The sequence below is a fragment of the Leuresthes tenuis genome, unplaced genomic scaffold (assembly GCF_036924035.1).
Source record: "Leuresthes tenuis unplaced genomic scaffold, fLeuTen1.0.hap1 SCAF_15, whole genome shotgun sequence".
NCBI classification, from domain to species: domain Eukaryota; kingdom Metazoa; phylum Chordata; class Actinopteri; order Atheriniformes; family Atherinopsidae; genus Leuresthes; species Leuresthes tenuis.
In genome coordinates, this window is record NW_027325369.1 from 30,851,824 (window position 1) to 30,875,911 (window position 24,088).

At 43.3% G+C, this 24,088-nt stretch overlaps 1 protein-coding gene across 1 annotated transcript in view; it reads left to right on the top strand.

The window, feature by feature from the left end:
- The first annotated feature begins 16,127 nt into the window (after positions 1–16,127).
- lingo2b (leucine rich repeat and Ig domain containing 2b) overlaps positions 16,128–24,088 on the top strand; it is a 38,110-nt gene continuing 30,149 nt past the window's right edge. The window contains exon 1 of the mRNA XM_072365219.1: positions 16,128–16,414. The gene's annotated coding sequence lies outside the window, so the exon portion shown is untranslated. The remainder of the gene's footprint in view (positions 16,415–24,088) is intronic.

Genomic DNA, 24,088 nt, shown 5'->3' on the forward strand with positions numbered 1-24,088 from the left:
AACCCCACTGTACTTCATGAGATCACCAGGAGGCTGAACAGGCACCAGCAGTCTCAGCGGAGGGTAAATGGATCTCTGGAAAGTGTAAACTTTATATAACTGTCCCACTTTATGCCTGAATGCATGTAGTTTGTGATCCATGTTGACAGCTTCAAAAAGTCCACAAGTGGGTGGGGGGGGGGGGTTACATTTCCTTTGCATTTCCTGCAGTGTTTGTGTCACGGATTGTACCTGTGGATACACCTGTTCCGAACCAGCTCAGGCTCCTGGCGTGCGGTGAGGACTGTTTTCTTTAAAGCTTCTGCCTTTCTGCACAACCTCTCTGTGAGCACAGGTGACATTTATGATGCGAGCCAGATGCTCGTGGCCCTCAGGCTCTGACACGAAGAGACAGTGAAGGACCAACCCAGGCCGCAGCTGCCTGTAACTTCCCTCTTTGGATCTTACAGCTTTAATCAACAACCTCCACCTCTTTTTATTCCACCATCGGCTGCTTTTCTATCTTACTTTGCTTTTCTTTATAAGTTTACGACCTGTAATCACCAAATGTTGCGCGTAATACAGTCAGCGGGAGAAACCAAGGCTGCATGTGGCACCAAATGATGATCTCTTGACTCTGAGTTAGATTAAGTGCGTATAGAAAATGGATGGATGGACTAAATCCTGCATTTCGAGTTTCAGTCGTGCACATCCAATGAAATCGACACAATATAGAGCAGGGATGTCAAACTCCGGTCCTCGAGGGCCGCTGTCCTGCAGGTTTTAGATGCTTCCCTGCTTCAACACACCTGATTCAGATGAAATTGAGCTCTTCGAAAGATTGTGAAGTTCTGCACAAGTCTGCTAATGATGCATTGATCTGATTCAGGTGTGTTGAAGCAGGGAAACGTCTAAAACCTGCAGGACAGCGGCCCTCCAGGACCGGAGTTTGACATCCCTGATATAGAGTTTAGGGGTGAATGTGCCATGATGTTAAAGGCTCCACCTCGAAGTCGCACGAGAGAATTTGGCAGATGTTTTGCTCTTTGGCTCCACCTACAGCTGTGGGATGTTGCACCACCTGAACCCTGCACATGCACAGCCCTTCACGTGCATCTGCCGTCACGCTGAACCACAAAGACGCCCTCAAAAACCAACAAAAATGACAATTCAGCAGAACGGTGTGGCTGGAAACCAAGTGTCTCAGTTCCCAGGAACTACGGAGTACTTTTAGGCCTGAGAGTGTGTAAAACCACAAGGTAAATGTGCTTCAACGCCGTTTTAAGGTCACAAAGTGTTCAGTGTTGCTTTAAAAAGGGACCTGCACCATCTGAACACCGTCCAAATACCGACCTCGGTTTCTATCTCCAGGTTCATTGTTTCCTTTCTGTGAATCCAGATGTTTTGGTTGAATCAAGCTCTTGTTACAGCTCGATTTGGCCAGTGTGGCTCCTCTTTCTGAGGAAACAGAAACAGCACGCTGTGGACTGAAAAAACGCATCGTATTCAAACGAATGACGTTTTAAACTGTTCATCTGTTTCATTGTTTGAAGCTTTTCACACCTTCATAGTTTATTAGAAAGGCAGCTTATACATTTGGAAGTAACTCTGGTAATCACCAATATCTGGTTGTATAATTTCATTGTTCATTGTGAATATGTTATGTTATGTTTCTGTGTTTATCAGACGCTTTTACCCAAAGCGACTTACAAATGAAGATTTAACAGCTATATAAAAAGCTAACAATAAGCTACATAGAAGGAACCCACGACTCCGAATATTTAGCATCCCCAAAGTAACTAGTTGCACATGTCAAATAAATGCCGTGTAGACTTAGTCATCCCTTTAAATTGCACCTAAACACAAGCTTGTTTTCAGTTTTATGCATTAATTCGTTCTTTGTTTGGTGTTTTGAGTGTTTCCTCAGGTCTAACCTCTCAGTAATGAGTCTGTTGGCCAGAGCGGGCGCAGCAAACAGATTTAATGCAGCGATTTCACAAAACGACTTCACTTCATGAGGCGTAATTACTGCCATCCACATCTGGCCGTGTGTGTGTTTGCTGCTCGTTCACGGGGGGGTCGCCGGGCTCAGATTGAGTTTACAGCCTCTTCGTCTGACCTTCGGAGTTCGAGTTATTTAGAAATGAAAATGAAATGTCATGTTTCTTGTAATCAGTGGGGGATGCTAATTCAGTGAAATAATATTTCCTGTTTATCTATCTCAGATGCTGACGGTTACAGCCTTTCCTCCCACACTATTTACCTCCAGTGAAGAAGATATTCAGGATATTTTGGCTACTGAAATGTCGACTAATATACGGTTTTTTATCACTTCTACGTGTTTTTCCACAATTCCTGGGACTCTTTGAATGGAGGCTGATCTTTATCTGGAAAAAAAGTGAAGTTTTAATGGACGAGGAAGCCGAAAAATGTCATTTTTCACCCACAACTGCTTTGAAAATATGTGTAAAGCTTAGTCTTGTGTACGTATGATATCTTATATGCAGCGTTGTAGCACCAAAGAAACATGAATAGATTATTTATGGGTGTGGACATGACATCACTGACAATGCTGAGGACCAATGAACAACTCGACAGGCATGACAGCAGCTCTGCAAGGCTGCACACGAGCTAAATGTTAATGATCCTCCTTCCAGGTTCAGAACAGTAGTGCTAACACTAGTGGAGCTGGGGCGGTTCATCTGGAGAGGATGCCTCCCGGTCGCCTCCCTTTGGAGGCAGACCCAGAACTCCCTGGAGGGATTATATATCCCATCTGACCTGAGAACACCTCGGGATCCCCAGGAGGAGCAGGAGAGGGATGTCTGGGGTTCCCTCCTGGACCTGCTGCCTCCACAACCCGACCGGACAAGAGGAAAGAGGAAGATGATGGATATTCGCTGATATGTTCACACGCCGTCTCATCCACTGGTGTTCCAGGAACTTTAGAAGCAGGTTGGGAACATCTTGAGACCATTTCAGTTATATGGCAGCTATAAGGAGGCGTGATTTAGCGAAATCTGTTAATTCGGTGTTGATATAAAGTCTTTCTGGCTGCTTCTGCGCTTAAATACAGATCTGATGTCTATGCATTCATCTTTAGTAGCTTTGATTATTGTAACAGCAGCTTTACGGGTCAGTTAGACAACTGCAGCTCATCCAGAACTCAGCTGCTCGAGTCCTCACTGAGACCCAAAAAGTGGAGCACATCAGTCCAGCTGTGAGGTCTTTCCACCGGCTGCCTGTCCATCAGTGACCTCCTGACCCAGTGTGAACCTCCCAGACCCCTCAGGTCATCTGGATCTGTTTTTTATCAGTTCCCAGAGTCAGAACCAGACCTGGAGAAGCTGCATTCAGCTTCTATGCTCCACATGTCTGGAACTGTCTCAGTTTATGTTAATCATGTTATCAGTTTATGTTAATCATGTTATGTTCTAGTCATGTTTTTCTGTCACGTTCAGTTCACTCACATCACCTGGTTAATTGTTCACAGCTGCACCTCATGTCACTGATCACTCCCTCCACAGTATTTAGCTTCCTGGTTTACTTTCAGTCTCTGCAGAATCCCTTCATGCCACTGAAAGCTAAGTTTGGTTTCCTGCCTCATAGCCTGTTAAGATCGCCATAATCATAGTGTTTTTTCATAGCCTTGTTTTGTTTTAGTGTTTTTTCTCATGTTAAGTCATTTTGATGATCCGGCTCCTAGTTTTGTGAATAAACCTTGTTACTTTGGAAAAGAACTGCACCTGGGTCCTACCTCACCATAGTTTCTGACAGAAACAAACTCCCAGAAAGCCTCAGAGCAGCTGAAACACTATTTAAGTCCAGGTTCAAATAAGCTTGACTTTCAAAAAGGAATCATATTTTAACTCCTGATTTTATCTTTCATATGCATCATTTTATTAGATTTTTATTCAATCTTATCTCTCTTGTTCTGATTTGATCTATTGTTCTTATTTCTTTCTTTTGTTTGAACTTTAAATCATGCTTTTTATTTCTTCTGTTTTAAATAAACTTGCTTTGCCTAAATGGAAAATCCAACAGGTTAAATGTTAGAAACACATTTTTCTGATGCTCTGGGTGAGATCATTTATATCTGCGATCAACAAAGGACCGCGATGCAGTATTTTGTGTAAATCCTTTTAACCTAAAACAAACATTCGCTGACTTTGGATGGACGATGGAGGGTAGAAGGAGTGGAGCTTTCATCCACTGGGCAGCTTGTTTAAGACCCAGACTAAAGGCTTTACAAAGACTGGACTTCACAGACTTTATTTCTTTATTTTCCTCCCACTTTTTCCTTGTTATTTCTTCAACCAGAGGCACCAGAGTCAGCTGTTCATCATTTAAAATCCTCTGAGATGACTCACGAAACTACGATGGGAAACACATCAAGTGTTGCTCATTAGTACCTGAATGGGTGTGAATTGTAGAGGAATAAAAAGACTAAATGGCAGCAGTCGTTTGAGATCACACTTTCTTCCTCAGCATGGTTGCCATAGATGCCAGAACTGTGTCTGTTTCATCTTTAGTCTTCACTGCTTCTATTTTGGTCTCCATCTCAGTCCAACATGTCAGGCAGCGCAGGAGGGGACTGGCAGTCCATCCTTTCACCACAGGGGGGGAAACGGAGGGTTGGCTTGTCTAGCCAGAGCCCCGTAGAGACGTTAGCCCCACAGGTACATGCTAATGAAGACAGGGGAATCAATATTCCTGTCGTCAGCCGCACATCCACTTGCACACACACCTGTTTCTCTGTTTCTCTTCACGATTCCTCCATTCCCTCTTTTCATTTCTCATGACATAAAACCTAAATCATGCTGTTAATTACTCTAAATTCTGCATTTTCAGGCTCAGATTCTCCTGATTTCAGGCGTTTGTCCTAAACTCACCGAACACACCAACATGGGTTTGCACTGATGTGGAGAAAACAACACTGTCGGGAAAGTCTTTCTACCAGTTCTTCTTCTAATTATTGGATAGTGGACTGGATAATGCAGTGGTATGATTGCCACCTTTCATGTGGGAGATCTGGGTTCAAATCCCCTGCATGAAAGGTACTATCTCCAGTAGGGGTCCATAGGTAAAACCCTATCTGTAAGTCACTTTGGATAAAAGCGTCTGCTAAATACATAAACATAACATATTATGTATAATTAGCAGGTTATAGTAGCCACTGATGTGGAGAAAACAATCATTTTCATGGTGGTCCTGAGGTAAAAAGACGGCTAAACAGAGATCTCTGAGACTCGGCTGCCGGGAAAGTCTTTCTACCAGTTCTTCTTCTTCTTATGTATAATTAGCAGGTTATAGTAGCCATTCAAATCGCTTGAAAGTGGTACGAAATCCCCATTTTGTTCAGGTTGATTCTTGTTCTGTCTCCTTTTCCTCCATAAATCCTATTTAATACTTCTAAGTTGTGTCTATCCTGAACTATTCCTTCAGCAGCAGATGTGTCTGTACTCAGATGACAAGAGGAGTGGAGCCACAATCAACAGATGAAAGCTGAGCTGCCTCCTTCTCCAGAGCTAACACAGCAGTGACAGAACTCAATATCACGCTGACTATTCTACTTAACGGGGTTTTATTTATCAAAACAGTGAGGGCTCTTTGCTGTTAATTAGCTGGAGTTAGCTAATTACCAGCAGCAGGGACGGGGACTTACTGACTACTTCAAAAATCTCCGTATTTCTGTTTCAATCACGGACTCGTGGCGTCACGCTCAGCTGTGAAAGGCGAGAATGAAGACGTGGATCGTGGCTGCTGGGAGTTGCAGTACGAGGCTTTAATGCATCGTGTGCAGAGCATCATTAAAGCCAATTAAGGGCTGGAGCTTAAGGACGTTTTAGGGAAGCTGCAGCCCCCATGAGCAACACAGCTGGGGAACTTTTAATGTTTTTCTCAGCTTTTTTTGTCCGTTTTAATGTGTTTTCTGTGTGTATTTTCTCCTTAAACAGATTCACGGTGAGAGTTGGATGCATTAAGGTCAAATATCAGTCATGTTGGCACAATAGCCATGAAAAAAAAAGGGGAGATTTCAAGACTTCCAGCACCTTTCAGCTCACATTTCTACTTTAGGACAGATTTACTCATGGTTTGATTCATATATTGATGTAAAAGCTCGGAAGGTTAAGGTCGTGCCAAGTGGTTGGAGCTTTAGCACATTTACATTCAACCCATCTGTTTCCTTTTCCGTGCACGGACACCTCCATCGTCTCTGGTCCCAAGGCGATAAATGGAAAAGGTGCAGAGGTATGGAAGATTTATGTTCCCAATCTAATAGAGATGCAGAATAACTGGGCAGAGAAGTGAACTTCACTGATTTCTGGCTGTTAGAAAGACTGAAAAGGGTTTCCTTTTTATTTAAAAACACTCTTAATTAACTAAAAACCCTCCACAAAGAACAAGAAAAGATTTTACATGTTGGAACAGGTGATAAACAGCCTGTTTTTAATTGAAATTTTCAATAACTTTGCATCTCTCCTGTGTCGTCAGTAAACTAACCACAGCTTATTTCTGACTCCAAGCTAACTTTAACTGTTCTTGGTAAACTCTTTTGGTTATATTTAGGAAAAAGCATCCAAAAGAAAAGCTTTATTAAAGTTCTTTTGCATCCAGCTCGTGAGCGTTTATCAGTATTTTTCAAACCTGGTCCAAAGGGCCCCCGGACCTGCATGTTTTAACTGAACCTGGACCATGTTTCTGCAGCCAGGGATCAAATCGCCAAGGCCTCAGGCTTTGACTGCCGCCCCAGCCACAAAGCACCAGACCCCAACGGTGGGTCCACAGGAGACTGTGGAGGGTTAGGGTTAGGAGGCTGTGGGGCAGACCCAGGGCCTGCTGGAGAGACTGTATCTCCCAGTTGGGAACAACCTGGATCCGGGTAAACAGCCAACAATAGATGGATGGAGACGGATAATGCATTTTATCCCAAAGAACTACTCTTTCTTAGCACAGAAGCTCATTGTAAAGAGCTGTTGCAGAGGGCAGGAATGACTTTCTGTCTTTCTTCAAGCAGACAGAAGAAGCATCCAACCGAAGACACTCGTCTCTGTTTCCCTGCCTCAGGGCACCTGATTTGGAATAATTGCTCATTAGAATCGGATTCAGATGACTTTCTGAATCCAGACGGAAACAGGGAAAGTGAGAGTTATTTTCCATGTCCACACCCAGGTATTTGTTGCCCTGAATGATCTCTGCATCCACCCGATGGAAGAGGAGTGAAAAGGGGGCTTTGATCTTCTCAGGTCCACCAACACCTCTTTAGCCTTGTTTATATTGAGCTGCAGCTGATTCGTTCGTCCAGATTATCAGATTTCTGCATTTCTACTCCTTTGCACTAATTTCAAGACGCCAACAAGATCAGCTGGGCTCTTTGTTGGTGTCTGAGCGGAGGATGCTGCGTAAACTGAGTCCTGGACACTCTCCACCAGGTGCTAAACTCCCACAGAAGCACCTTCAGCAACAGACCCATCCCCCCCCCCTGGAAGACAGAACGCAAGAGGAAGTCCTGTCTGCCTGTGGCCATCAGACTGTTTAACTCATCTATCTCAGGGTCAGTGACGTGCACGTGTTGAAAAGCGCGTGCCAAAGTGCCCTCTTGGAAGCCAAAACACATGCTAAGCTGCCTTCTTGGAATCCAAAACAAGTGCTAAACTGCCCTCTTCGGGGCCAAAACGCGTGCCAAAGTGTCCTCTTAGGGGGCAAGCGCATGCTAAACTGCCCTCTTAGGGGCCAAAACTCGTGCCAAAGTGCCCTCTTGGGGGCCAAAACTTGTGCCAAAGTGCCCTCTTGGGGGCCAAACACATGCTAAACTGCCCTCTTGGGGGCCAAAACTCGTGCCAAAGTGCCCTCTTGGGGGCCAAAACTCGTGCCAAAGTGCCCTCTTGGGGGCAAGCGCATGCTAAACTGCCCTCTTAGGGGCCAAAACTCGTGCCAAAGTGCCCTCTTGGGGGCCAAAACTTGTGCCAAAGTGCCCTCTTGGGGGCCAAACACATGCTAAACTGCCCTCTTGGGGGCCAAAACTCGTGCCAAAGTGCCCTCTTGGGGGCCAAAACTCGTGCCAAAGTGCCCTCTTGGGGGCCAAACACATGCTAAACTGCCCTCTTGGGAGCCAAAACTCGTGCCAACGTGTCCTCTTGGGGGCCAAACGCATGCTAAACGGCCCTTTTGGGGGCCCAAACGCGCACACTGCACAGGGCTGTATACTGTCTACACCTTCAGTTAACAGCTAGAAACAGTCATTTTTTTAATTGTGTTGTATTCAGTTAGTTATGTTATTTAGCTTTATTTAATTTTTTGAATTGTGTTGTATTCAGTTAGTTATGTTATTTAGCTTTATTTAATTTTTTGAATTGTGTTGTATTCAGTTAGTTATGTTATTTAGCTTTATTTAATTTTTTGAATTGTGTTGTATTCAGTTAGTTATGTTATTTAGCTTTATTTAATTTTTTTAATTGTGTTGTATTCAGTTAGTTATGTTATTTAGCTTTATTTAATTTTTTTAATTGTGTTGTATTCAGTTAGTTATGTTATTTAGCTTTATTTAATTTTTTGAATTGTGTTGTATTCAGTTAGTTATGTTATTTAGCTTTATTTAATTTTTTTAATTGTGTTGTATTCAGTTAGTTATGTTATTTAGCTTTATTTAATTTTTTTTGTGTTGCCGCAGTTTCTCTCGGGATAAATAAAGCTGCTTGAATCTTGAAATCCATGCTGAGAGGCATGAAAGGAACAAATATTTCTCCAACGTGACCCATAACACACACAATTACATGAGCAAAACTGGAGAAACTGAGCCTGAATTAGTGAAAGAAAGACAGTGTGCAGATATTAAAGCTTTTGTCTGAACAGAAAGCAGAATTAACCCGAGGTCGTTCATTCTCACACCAACCCAAAAAAAAGTGTCAAACCTTCTTCTCATTTGTTTTCCTCACACTTTGCTGAACATTCGGTCCTCATAAGGACAGAAGAGTGAGAAAACACTGTTGCGTATCTCGTGTCTACATCATGCCACAAACTAGCCGGGAGGTCCCCTGTGACTTAGTTAGAGAGCATAGCATGGAAAATAAGAAGAAGGGAGGTGTGGCGAGCATGAATAACGAGGGCAAAGGGTAAAAAAAGAATGCAGATTAAACACAGAAGTAAAGGGGAAGTGGAGGCGCATCCCTGCTTCTTTTTGCTTTATGATTAACTTGGAAGACTGGATATCCCTCACATCAACGGCTTCCTGTTAGAAATTTCAAAATTGAACCTTATTGAAGGAACCCAAAGACGCTGATCTCTTCTTATCCACCCGTGGCGAAAGTGACGGGGTTATTGCTCCACGAATGGAGGCCTGAAATGAAATCTTTCTCTTGGCAGGAAAGGTTGGATCGAGGTGACACACAAGCCAGATATCAATCTCATCTTAAAACCCAGATAAGCTTATCTGGCAGTGTCACATTTGTCCACCTCTCATGTGATGATTCATTCGTTTGGAGAGAAATTGATTAAAGGATTGATTCATTCTGGATGTCTATGAAGCCTTTGAGTTGATGCAAATGTGACATTTTGATCTGTTCGTCACACTCAAGAAAGAATCTATTGTCTTTGTGTGATTTGATTTGAAAATGGTCCATAAACACCTCATTTTTAGGGGTTGGAAGATGAGAACCAGGTGGAATTTAGGTTAAATCCTCCTTCTGTAGAGAGCCAGTGGTTCTGAAATGGTGAAACCAAGCAGAGTCACGTGGATGGAGATTATTGGGTCATTTATTGCACAAACAGGTGCAGGTTTATCTGAAACATGCAGGGTTCCCGAGCCGAAAGGCCAGCTGTGCGAGAAAGGAGCTGAGGGCAGGTCTGGAGGGGGCTTAGACAGGCTGGACAGGAAGGTGATGAGAACCAGAGGTGGAGATAACAAGACTTCTGGGGACACAGAACATTTCTATTTCAGAGGCAGGCAGCAAACAAAATGCTGAGAAGCAGAGCTGGTAAATAAAGAAACTGTGTGGGTGACGCTTTGTTTCCTCATGTGCCTTCACATGGCAGCTCATCACAAGTCGGTTATTTCCTGAGGGAATCCCTGTGAGTTCTGACTGGTGGTGAGAAATCACTATGTTTTGAACACATCCAGCGAGATTATCCTGATCATATTTAGCTGCTCTAAAAATGATGGAAAGCTGCGTAAAGTAAAGGCCAACAACCTGTTAGCCCCCCTCACCTTGTATTACTCGGGCCATTTGGTAATTCCATGCACATTTTCCATCAAACTGAACAGGAAAGCTGCGATACAGATGCATTCCTCAAGGGGCAAAGCCCACTTTGAACTCTGAATGTTCCTTATCTGACTGTAAAAAGGGAAGAAAACACCACAAAATCTCAACCTTAGTTAAGGTTAGTCAACTTTACCCCAAAATGATGTCTGCACCTCAGTCCAAAACCATCCCAAAGTACTCCAGTATCACTGGATTTATACTGATGGACATAAAGCTAATTGTAGCACATTTCATGTAGAAAACAATTCAAAGTGCTTCACATGAAATAAAAGCATTGCAGCGGGGAAGAAGCATCAAAAATATGTAAAAGAATATAAAGAGAAAGAAATAAAATCATTAAAATTAATTAGAACAGGCAACAGTTTAGATAAGTTAAAGGATATCGTGCAGATTTCATGCAGAGACACATGAGAAAAGAAATGTTTTTAACCTGGATTTAAAAAAGTCTACATTTGGTGACAGTTTAATCTCTGGGTTAATCTAACCTAACCCTAACCCTATCTCTGGCAGTTTGTTCCACTTGTTTGCAGCATAGCAGCTAAATGCTGCTTCTCCAGGTTTAGTCTGGACTCTGGACTGGACCAGCTGACCTTGGATCTAAGAGCTCTGCTGGGTTTATATTCTGAACATATCACAGATGTAAACCATCTTTTAAAGGCTTTTAAAATCTATTCTGTGACTGACTGGAAGCCAGAGTAAAGATTTAAAGCTGGTGTGATGTGTTCGGATCTCTTAGTCCTGGTTTAAACTCCAGCAGCAGCGTTCTGGAGGAGCTGCAGATGGTTAAAGTCCAGTTAAAAGTGTGAAATAAGGGGACTGTGCAATGATCGAACCAGTGCTTACTGGGATTACGACGGGGGGCTTTGGAGACCTGGCTGCTGGAGTGGAGGAGCCTGGCCTTCGTAGATTAATTAACAGATGAAGTTGTGTTCCAGTCTGCCGACTAATCCATCTCATTACTCTGACTGGAGCGCCGTTGGACCCCCAGGAGTCGAAACCACCTCTTAGTCTGACGATTGAGCTCCGAGCAAAGATATTAAACTGTGCCCAGACCTGTCCTCAGAGGGGTTTTATTATGGCCACATTCTTACAACAGTTCTTAAGATGCCTTATCTTCTCCAAAGTAATGTACTGTAGGAAAAACACGAAGGACACATGCACTGAACTGTAAAGTATTGCATTTCAATGAGGATTCTGGTCTGTTTTTAGCTGAGGGACCAGGAAAAGGACATTTGATGCGATTCTGGATCAGTTTTAATGCAAACTGTGATGGTTTTCCTCAGCTTAACCGTCTTCTTGTAATTCTCAACCAAAATGAAGCTCCTTATAAATGTAATGCAACAGTCAACATGAGACTATTTCACAACTCTATGGAGTTATTTCAATGTTCGGTTCTTTAAAATAACGTTTGAATTTGCATGAGTAAGTCGTGTTTTGCTGTGAGACTGCGTTTCAGTGGAAGGTTTCCGTCACGTCTGCACCGTGTTTTGTGCGTTATGATGATTTGATGACTACTTAAAACCTTGATCATGTCCAAAGCTCCAGGCTTTAGAAAGTATAGCACAGAGACAGATGTCCCGTGTCATCCTATCAGATGCATGGAGTTGTTTTCTGAAAGTTGCTCAGTCAGCAGGGCAAGAGAGGCGGAAATAAACAGGAACCATATGAGGAACCTCGGTGGAACTGGTCGTATGACACAGCTGACCACTGAAGCTGAGAGGGGAGTCTCAGGAATGGCTGAGAATCCAGGTGTGGGTCCGAGGACAGGGTCAGAGTCACAAGAGAGTGTTGTACTGAAGAAGGATCCACAGGTGAGCAGATCGCCACCTCTTAAACACAGAGGAGTCACTAAAAGATGCCAGGAAAACCCGATTAGCATAGCCAGGATCTTACTGCACCCAGAGGCAAGAAGAGCTGATTACCGGGCCCGTCCCACTGGGAGGAGATGATGCTGGAAGACCCAGGACACCTTGGAGAGACTATGTCTCTCGGCTGGCCTGGGAACGCCTCGGGGTCCCCCTGGAGGGGAGATAAGCGGCAGATGATGGATGGATGGATGATGGAGGATGGATGGATGATGGATGGATGGATGGATGGATGGATGGATGGATGGATGATTGATGGATTGATGGATGGATGGATGATTGATGGATTGATGGATGGATGGATGGATGGATGGATGGATGATTGATGGATTGATGGATGGATGGATGGATGGATGGATGATGGATGGAGGATGGATGATGGATGGAGATGGATGGATGGATGATGGATGATGGATGATGGATGGATGGATGGATGGAGATGGATGGATGGATGATGGATGATGGATGATGGATGGATGGATGGATGGATGGATGATGGATGGATGATGGATGGATGGATGGATGGATGGATGGATGATGGATGGATGATGGATGATGGATGGATGATGGATGGATGGATGGATGGAGATGGATGGATGGATGATGGATGATGGATGGATGGATGGATGATGGATGATGGATGGATGATGGATGGATGATGGATGGATGGATGATGGATGGATGATGGATGGATGATGGATGGAGATGCTGACAGTCCAGCAGATGCTGGTTGCTCAGGTCACTGTAAGCATCTCAGCTGATGATGCTTCATGAAGCACAGGAGCAACAGCAGGAGGCCAGACTGCACCAAAGTCCATGAAAGTCTGACTCATTGAGGAGCAAAGATGGGCAGAGCATCTCCAGGCTGTCACCAAATCTGTGGAAAAATCATTAAATCATTTAAAAAGTCTAAAAGCAATGTTCCTCAAAGAAGGATTGGAAAGGCTGTGCATATTTCTCCCTCCATAGTGCAGAATATCACTAAACCATTCAAGGAATCTGGGGGGATTTCAGAGCATTAGAGACACTAAACTGAGCTCTATCCCCCGAAATCCATCATTCACCAAGAACTCATAGAAGGGCTTACAGACAGAAACATCCGTCACACACTACAATACAGCCACAAACGCCACTTCAAACTGTTCTGAGCCTTATATCAACTTTGTCCAGAGAGGGTGTCAACTTCTCTGGGCTCGGTGACATCTTAGATGGATCATCACACGGTGGAAATGTGTATTCAGGGCTCCAGATCACAGATGAACTGTCCATCCAGACTGTTATCAACAGCGAGTCCAAAAGCCAGAGCCTGTCATGGTACTGGCTGGTTTCAGTACCATGAATGTCCCTCCCACCTCAGGATACTCACAGGGAATGTGTGCAGGATGTAAGTCATGCTAGACGGAGGAATTACTGCATTTTCATACCATCCCAACCTTTTCTGGCTTGTGGGGTCAGATAGGAGACATCCTCAGTATCTTCCCCGTTTAAACGTGGACATTAGGGCTCCGGTTGAATTGAATCTGGTTAAAGGAGCTCTTTTCTGAGCTCTTTTTTCTGAGATCATGTGAAAAACATCATGAAGTTTGGAAAAGTTGGCCCAGATGTGTTCTCGCTCGGCCCATTTCACCAAGGATGCATCTGGGGGTGACTTGTGTGGACTGGCCTGGTATCCCAGAATGCACCGCTGTCCAGATGAAGGAAAGAAAACTAACATTTGATTTAAATACAGTTTTTTATGTATGGGAGTGTGTATCTGATGATTTTAGGCGATTTTAACTTCAAACACGAAGGACACATGCACTGAACTGTAAAGTATTGTATTTCAATGAGGATTCTGGTCTGTTTTTAGCTGAGGGACCAGGAAAAAGATATTTGATATGATTCTGGATCAGTTTTAATGCAAACTGTGATGGTTTTCCTCAGCTTAACCGTCTTCTTGTAATTCTCAACCAAAATGAAGCTCCTTATAAATGTAATGCAACAGTCAACATGAGACTATTTCACAAATCTATGGAGTTATTTCAATGTTCGGTTCTTTAAAATAACGTTTTAATTTGAATCTGGTTAAAGGAGCTCTTTTCTGAGCTCTTTGTTCTGAGATCATGTGAAAAACATCATGAAGTTTGGAAAAGTTGGCCCAGATGTGTTCTCGCTCGGCCCATTTCACCAAGGATGCATCTGGAGGGTGACTTGTGTGGACTGGCCTGGTATCCCAGAATGCACCGCTGTCCAGACGAAGGAAAGAAAACTAACATTTGATTTAAATACAGTTTTTTATGTATGGGAGTGTGTATCTGATGATTTTAGGCGATTTTAACTTCAAACACGAAGGACACATGCACTGAACTGTAAAGTATTGCATTTCAATGAGGATTCTGGTCTCTTTTTAGCTGAGGGACCAGGAAAAGGATATTTGATACGATTCTGGATCAGTTTTAATGCAAACTGTGATGGTTTTCCTCAGCTTAACCATCTTCTTGTAATTCTCAACCAAAATGAAGATCCTTATAAATGTAATGCAACAGTCAACATGAGACTATTTCACAAATCTATGGAGTTATTTCAATGTTCGGTTCTTTAAAATAACGTTTGAATTTGAATCTGGTTAAAGGAGCTCTTTTCTGAGCTCTTTTTTCTGAGATCATGTGAAAAACATCATGAAGTTTGGAAAAGTTGGCCCAGATGTGTTCTCGCTCGGCCCATTTCACCAAGGATGCATCTGGGGGGTGACTTGTGTGGACTGGCCTGGTATCCCAGAATGCACCGCTGTCCAGACGAAGGAAAGAAAACTAACATTTGATTTAAATACAGTTTTTTATGTATGGGAGTGTGTATCTGATGATTTTAGGCGATTTTAACTTCAAACACGAAGGACACATGCACTGAACTGTAAAGTATTGCATTTCAATGAGGATTCTGGTCTCTTTTTAGCTGAGGGACCAGGAAAAGGATATTTGATGCGATTCTGGATCAGTTTTAATGCAAACTGTGATGGTTTTCCTCAGCTTAACCATCTTCTTGTAATTCTCAACCAAAATGAAGATCCTTATAAATGTAATGCAACAGTCAACATGAGACTATTTCACAAATCTATGGAGTTATTTCAATGTTCGGTTCTTTAAAATAACGTTTGAATTTGAATCTGGTTAAAGGAGCTCTTTTCTGAGCTCTTTTTTCTGAGATCATGTGAAAAACATCATGAAGTTTGGAAAAGTTGGCCCAGATGTGTTCTCGCTCGGCCCATTTCACCAAGGATGCATCTGGGGGTGACTTGTGTGGACTGGCCTGGTATCCCAGAATGCACCGCTGTCCAGACGAAGGAAAGAAAACTAACATTTGATTTAAATACAGTTTTTTATGTATGGGAGTGTGTATCTGATGATTTTAAGCGATTTTAACTTCAAATACGAGGCTTTTTGTCCTCAGTTGTGTTGCTTCCTCCTCGGCTTCATGGTAAAGCAGACCAACAAAAACAGCGACTACCACCTGGTCCGTTTCAAACTTATCTCTCGTTTCTGTTCTCCAACATTATCTTCTCACAAATGGCTGCTTTAAAGGCGCTCACATCGCCACAGGAAATAGAGATTTTACTGATTAATTACTTATTAATGTGTAATTGTAAAGTTAAGTCACACATCATCAACTGCACTGCTGTTTCAAATGCTTCGCGGCCCAAACTTTCCAAGTTTTACCACCATGTGGCCAAGTCCGGACTGTTGAGAAGCGGCCATGATGTATGGCTGCACATGTGCGGGGCTCACTTTGTTTTTACATCTCACAACTGTAGGGGGCGCCAAAGAGCGACATTTTTCCAAATTCTCCAGCGTTGCTTTAAGTAAGACAAAAAGTAGGTTAAGATTTAGTAGATTTCTGATGTGGTCTCGGGTTTTTGGAGCCAGTGCTGCGTTATGGAGCTCGTTTTAGGCTTTTACACTGAAGGCAGGCTCATCCTCGCCCATGAAGCGCAGCTGCTGGCTTGACGCATCTCCGTCTACATCTCTCTCCTCTTCCTCTCTTCGCGCTGTCATCCGGCGCCAACACCTCGTTAAACCCGGAGCCGCCGTCAGGAAGGATGAGCTGGCTGCAAAGAGAGGAAACCACATAAGAAAATTAACAATAAAGACACAAAATTCCATGAAGGTAGTTGTTTTTCTGATGGAAGACGAACAGAGTGGAGGAAGAGCAACTCGGAGAGAGGATTGCGTTCACAGTCCGTGCCAGTGCGCGTCAGTCAGAGTGTGCGCCTCGGACTCCCACTCTGAGATGTAAAACATTAAGGTGGATTTTGGGATGAGGTGGAGCAGGTAAAAGGTAAGACTTTAATCGCAAATATGTGTTTCTGAATTCATAGATTTTGAGCTTCTGTTTCCATCTGTTGCCAAGACGATGGGAAATCTTTTCATTCACGACTCACTCATTAACTGGTTGTTAACTCGCTAAAAAAGGTATTGACACTTGGTTTCATCAGCAGACTCTAGGCGTAGTCTCCATCTGGGGACGAGGTGAGGGGGGGTTTGGGTGAGAGGATGCAAGAAATCCAGATGAATGAATGAATGAGTACAGAGAACAGGAGACCTGATGAGGTCCCTGAGAGGTTTGTGGTGATGAATGGAGATAAAAGCTCTGCCTCCCTTTAAGAATGATGTGGGTGTTGAAGGCATTCAGAGAGTCACGCTTCCTACATGTTAAAGATGAAAAAGTAAAGTCGGTGACGCTGCTTTGAAGGAAGAACGCCTAAAACTGGCCCCGGTGAGTGGATGAGGTGATGAATGTGGATGTGACTGCCATTAGTTTCCCTTTTAACGTTGTTGCAGCAGAGAATTGCATCTGGATGACACGTTGACACCAGCACACTCCACAGAGTGGCTATAAAGCACCCCCCCCATGGCTGCACAGCAGGGGATGACAAATGCAGTGTGTGAAGTTGGCGGCTGGAGCTCTGCTGCGGGTCAAAGTGGCCCTGCAGCACAGCAACACTGTGCTTTTATTTTGTGGGCCCCCCACCCACCCTGAGGTCCTCTAAAAGCCTGCAGGGGTGAGGTATAGTGTAGATATATCCTTTCATGTGGATGAGTGGTTGCAAAAATACCCCCAACTTTACACACTCCTATCCTGACCTTATGTATGAGAAATAGGACTGAATAATAAATGAGTTAGACTCCAGCTAAGGGACTCTTCTCCTCCTGCCTCTGACTTCCGTGGGCATTAATTGAGGATGGCATGGCTGAGGTAATTGTGTGCAAATTCAATCTGGCCCCTCTTATCTTCATAATGGGGAGCAAAGTTCAGGGGAAATAGCCTGAGATGCATTTGCAAGCCACTGCCAAAAATAAAGAAGGCAGCGCTCGGGAACAATAGTCTGGTTGAGCAAATTCTTGCATCTTGCGGCCTCGGAGCTGGAATATAATAAAAGTGGGATTCAGTGGGAAGTTTCGTCGTGAGAAATGGATTCGGGCGCCGGGAGGACTCGGTCGGTGCGGGGCGAGCGTCGCCTCCTGCTGTCTCTGAGCGTGAGGGATGCTAATGGAGGGGAGAGGATGCTGGCATCACCGCTGCAAGATCGAGAGACGGAGTTAGAGTGTGCGCGCGAGAGGGAAACTAAGTGTGTGTGTGTGTGTGAGGCGTTTCCATGGCAACCTGTCAGGGGTGTGTTTGGTCCCTGGAGATGCTGAGGAACGCAGGGAGAGAAGGGGAGATGAGAGGCGAGGAGAAAACTATCCCTCATTAAGAGTGTTTGTGTGGAGGAGGGGGCGGAAAAGGAGGTAATGGAAGCGGGAAAGGTGGGGTCGCCTCCACCCTTCACCCCTGTATTGTTTTGTTTGCACCAACTATTTTATTTTTTTATCTTTATGGTCGGCTGTAGCGAGATTGGATTGGCCCTGCGACCGTAACCTTTCACAGCAGACCGTTCCTCCGGCTGATCCAATCTAATATAAGCCCTTCCTTTCTCTTGTCATGCCCGTGTCGGTGGGAGGTTTCAGCTACTTTCGATGCACTTTTCTCTTGACAATGACCAGATTCTTGACTTTGAACAGCCTTGCTGATGAAGCCCAAACTTCTATTTGTCTCCCCTTTTTTGTTAAGTAAACCCATGAGTTAACATGCCCCCCGTGTAGCTGCACACAAACCAGCCGGTTGCTTCTTGGCACGTTTATTTCCTTCAGATGGTGCCAGTAATGTAGGAAAGCAGTGCCAGAGATTGGGTTTTATGTGCTAACTGTTAAGATCAGTTTTACTTCTCCTGGTTTCATTTATTGGCATTTGGTAAATTGGATTACAAATTCAATTTAATACAAAATGAAAGAGCAAGAGTACACACAAAAGCTCATAAACTGATGATGTAAAGGGATTATAATAAAGGAACAAATGTCTCGTGTTGCAGCAACAAGTGAGGCAGAAATTATTTGATGTGGCCCCACTGGGCTGCAGCAACAGAAGATGTAGTGACTTGTAGTCTATCTGTTTAACAACTGAAGCAGCTATAAAGAGGACAGAAAATACAAAGCACTGAAGACGAAAACTGGATCCTAAACATTCATGAAGCCAATCTAAAATAGAACAAAGCAAAGAAATTATAGAGAAATGATGATTACAGCTGCAAGATGTTCATTATCAGCCATAACATTAAAACCACCCCTCCTACTGTTAAGCCCTGCTTGTTGCTCCAAATTAGCTCTGATGTCAGTAAAAGATGGTTGGACTGGGCTTCCTTAGATGCCATCGGATCCCATCAAACTCAATCCGATCCGTCTGACTTCCCTTTTATTGCTTAAGTACAAAAGTCCGGGTAAAGACTCGTGTTACACCACAAATCACATGTAACAGCGACTCAACTAAAGTCACCTTTACCTGGGATTTAGTTTGGCTGTAGAGTGCAGGTTCGGCCTTTTTTCTAAGGGATGGGATCTCATACAGATGCTCAACATCTGTTTAAACCTGCGGTCGAACCTCAGCTGCGTTATTACAGTGGAGGACAAACACCTCCTCGGTTCTTGGCTGACTGGCTTTGTTCTTCCCTGACGTTCAACCAGGAGTGAAGAATGGTTCGTATGGTCCCTCAGATTTCCTGTATGGCCAAAGGTTTTAGTTTGTGAGACGATCATAAAATCAGAAAAGTGCTCAGCCGTCCTGATCTCTGCCTTCCTCTGACGTCACAGTAGCTTAGCATTCAGTTCAACCCAATGTCTCAGAAGTATTGGGACAGGTCCATGTTTCCCACTGTGTGACATCCCCTCTTCTTTTAACAACATCTGTAAACATCTGGAACTGAGGAGACCAGCTGCTGGACCGGGGGCTCACACCAAAAGCGTTGTGAGCGGCTGAGGGGCGGGGCTTATATGTATAGCAACTAGCAGATATATATAATAATCCATCCATACTTCGGTTCCCTCTTTCACCATGGATCGTACTCTGTGCAGCCTTCTTTGTGTTTCTTTGTGTTTGCGCTCTGCCGTTTTCCGCTTTTTTCCACCTTTTTTAGCCTTTTTTCCGCCTTCGGAATCCAGATCGGCTCTAATTGGCTGTCGTCGCGTCGCGTCACTGCTCATTTGCATAAAGTTGAGCCTTTCTTAACTCTTGAAGCTCACGAAGCTCACAACGCCGGCCGCTCATCGACGCCAGCTTACATTGAAAATGAACGGCAGCTGGCCGCTCACGCCGCTCACGCCGCTTTTGGTGTGAGCCCCCGGTTAGGAGTAGAAGAGTCCGGGTTCAACAGCTGGACTCTTCTTCTACGAAGCCGTGCTGCTGGAGTAGATGCAGGATGTGGTTTAACTTTGTCCTGCTGAAATATTTCAGGCCTTCCCTGAAGAAGGGAGCAGATGTTGCTCTAAAACCTGTATTTAACAAACCCCCCCCCCAAATGTTCTGTAGATGATGGAAGAGTCAAAGTCTGAAATTTGTAGACAGATTTTTGCAAACGGCTGCATTTACTTCTGAGAGACTCTGCCTCTCCAAGGTGCTCTTTTCACACCCAATCATGTAACTGACCTGTTGCTAATTAACCTAATTAGCTTCCACGTGTTTTTCCAGCTGTTTCTTCTGTGTAATGTTTATTTTTACACATCTGTGTCGGCGAAAGCTGTTTTTATTAAAGAGGATAGAATTCTAAAGTGATTTTATTTAATATTTAAAAGCTCAACCTACAGCTTCACTATATTTCCATAAAAACACTTTTCTATCCACAGGAGACAGAATTTTGGACATATCTCACATTTGCTTGCATACTTGATTGGGCCCAAAAGAAAACGTGAAAATACACTAAAACACGACTTATTTTTATCCCAACAAACACACTGTCAACCCAGATGTTGGATATACTAATCTGTAACGTGAACGATCATAAAAGATGGTAAAAATAATATGAGTTACACCAAATTTATCCTGATTTGTAGCATTAGCATCTATGCAACCATGGTATTGGTGAATTTTAGATCAAATGTGCAATCAGTCCCAGTTGCATTTGGATAATTTATCAAATAAAAAAAGAACACTGCATCATATAGGTGTCAAATGATATCACACACATCCTACTGTGTCATAATCACCCTTTATAATAACATTAAAACAGCAGATGGCCGCCCTATTATTGAAAAGGCTTGGCAAATTTACACAGAGAAACTTTAATTGCTTAATAATTACCTTGTGAGTTTAATTTCCCTACAACATGAATTATAAATAAAGAGCTGCCCATATGGCTGGAACCTCCCAACACCACAAAAACACACCATTCAACATGTAATTTACATTATTTCCCATGGAACAGTTATATCATAGTGACATAATTAAAATTCAGCACCAATGTGGGGAATGTTTGATTTGTGACTGAAACAAATATGACTTTGCGCCGCATTATATTCATATCAGGAACATTTCTTTTGAGTTTCATCTTTAATTCATGTTCTTTCTAGCAGGTTTCTGTGTAGTTTGTAGTAATTGGCCTTCGGGTCATCGGGTCTTCAAGTGGCAAAGGATCCTCATGTTCATCTTGTGTAGCAGTTAACAAGGAAGAAGCTCCTCTCAGAACTGAGAAAACATGTTTATCTGAAAGAATTATTTCTTCTCTCCTGTCAAATCAAAATAACTAAGTCTCCAAGCGAAAAGCTCTGAGATTTGTCCCCTCAGAAATACTCAAACATGGCTTTTTAGAACCCTAAAATATATCTAAGACTGATTTAAAGTCGGAGAAATGAGTCTTCAGCATTGTTGAGCTCACAAGTGGCGACCAGAGAAGAGTCATTTAAGCACTCGATAAGAGATGGCTTTTGAAATAGCTGCAAAGACGTGGTGCATCTAAAAAAAACAGCACAGAAATCCAACTAAATAGCTTAAAAAGATCAAAGATATATGACCCAAAGTCTTTGAAATGAATTAAGAGGCTTTTTCACCCCTTTAACTTTTATGGAAAGTTAAGATAAAGAGATACATTTAATTGCATGTCAGGATGAAAATGGCATCAGACAGTCCGTTTTATGAGTTTTATTCTGAACACAGGTGTGTCCAAAGTAACGGGGCTGTGACGTCAGTGATGCAGCGAGCGGCCGAGCGCGAGCCCAAATTTCAGGGAAGACGAGGCTGGTCGAGCAGGAGTGCGATTAGAAATGCAGATGTTGGCTTCTGGAGGCGTCAGTCTTAACATTAACGATTAAAATGTAACGGCGCTGCGTGGGAAATTCAAAGAGGCCATTTTTTGCTCAGGTGCGTTGCGCCTCCTCGCGCACGTGCCGCACGCAAACACACTCGAGGGCTCCGAGCCACGCGGGTTTCTCAGTGCCGGAGCCAAAGCTGTCTCAGAGCTGCCAACACCTATTATTTTCTGCAGGATTTTGTCATCAAAAATTAATGCGTGAACGTGCGCGAGGACGTTGCTGGAAATGAGAGTCATGACTTAAGTGGAGAAATGAAAGAAAAAGAGTCTGAAAACTAATCCCAACACAGATCAAAGTAATATTCAGAAGTCTTGGTGTGATTGAAATGAAACTCCGCTCACAGCCCTCCCACAGACAAGAATCGATTAGCTTTAAATTAAATACGCGATCAATCACACGGCATCATGTCAGTTACTGTAGACAACAGTAAGAGGCTAAATCTTTATAAAAAGCCTGTAGTATCACGGTCATTTATCAGAAAATCAATATATTGTATTGGTGTCAACTTACTGTGCAGACAAACACACACATGAAACAAAGTTTCAGCCCTTAAAACTGTATTTTCTGGCACCAACACAGTTGTTCTGATAGGTTTTTTTTAACCTCAGACACACATAGATCACAGCCTGGTTCTGATTCTGATGTGAAGATAGGAGAAGAAGTAATTTTTTCAAGACCTATACTGAAACTTAATTTTACCTCTATTTCTCTTGCCTTATTTATTGATTTATTCATGATAAAATACAATGTAGAAATGCGACAAACTGCATGTTAAGCTAGAAAATCCCTAAATATTGTAAAAAAAAAATGGCACCGAGGAGCTGGATCTCTCTAAAATGGGAGATTATACATGCCCACAGTGTGGCCGTCATGTTGTTTCGGTTTCCCACATCTCAAAGCAGTCATGCATGTTATGCATATCATCAGGCCGACTGGGAACAGAGCACAGAGAAGACTTCATCTTTGAAAAGTCGGGGTCTGTTATCCCTTCTGGACCAACTTCAGCCAGGTGTTGGAGATGGGCTTCTGAGACTCTCAGCTTTAGGACCTTCTTTAGGTTTTCCAGGATGGAGCTTCTGATCCAAGCGGTTGGATTCAGAACAGCAAAGAGAGCTGCGTTAGACTTTGGAAACTGTTGTTTTTGGCCAAGAAATGGTTCAAAATGCTCTTAAATGCGAACAACCTCCTCAACTGAAAAGGTGTTTGTTGGGAGTAAATCAATTTAGGAGCAAAACTTATCGATAAGTAGCAGCTTCTGTCTGATTTCTAAGCTTCAGATGATGCTGCTTACTGGGGGCTCACACCAAAAGCGTTGTGAGCGGTCAGCTGCTATTCATTTTCAATGTAAGCAGCCAATTAGGGCCGATCTGGATCTGGAAAAAAGGCGAAAAAAAGGTGAAAAAAAGCGGAAAAGGGGCGGAAAACGGCAGAGCGCAAACACAAAGAAGGCTGCCCAGAGTACGATCCATGGTGAAAGAGGGAACCGATGTATGGATGGATTATTATATATATATATCTGCTAGTTGCTATACATATAAGCCCCGCCCCTTTGGCCGCTTCCTTTCTTTTTGGCCCCCGGTTAGCCTTAAACTGAACCCTGACTTGGTTCATAAGCCTTACATTGGCCTTGATGCTTCGATAAGAAAATATTTTCTCTTGTACTTCACCGTTGTTGATTTCCTCTCAATGCATTATGGGTACTCGTGTCCGTACGCTACAGCGGGATAAATCTGAGCTCCATTTGGTCTTTTTAATTTGAACCCAAGCACAGCAATAGTGGTGCAGAAAAGAAGAGCTCAAACTTCTATCAGCGGTACTCAGAATTAAAGCGGGACGTAATATCCCAAAGTTTAGCTGTATGTCGCCATGACAACAAGCAACTTCTGGAGCTCTTTTAGCTCAGACGTTAGCATCAGTTGATAAAGGTATCAAATGAATCGGAGGAAACGAGAACTCAGCCAGAAGTCTTTAAGATGCTTTCTGTGCTTTACCTCACATTAAAAAACAAGCTGTGAAGACTTGCTTTACTTCTTTTGTTGCCTCTCAAATATAAAACTACTGCAGCCAAAAGCAGCACCGTGTGGCACTGAATCAGCATCTTTAGAGCCGCCTGGTAGCATCTGAAGCAGTAACTGTCGAGCTTGGACATTTTACATCACCCAGAATGTCTTCAGCATGTAAAGTAATGATTCGTTTATCACCTGTAAAACATGATTCACTGCGAGGATTATGAAATAATTTAAATGTTTAATGTTTTTACAACATATTTTAGTAGCAGAAAGGTTCCTTTTAGGTTCCTCCTAACTGCTGCCGTGCACCGGATCATTTAAATCTGTGT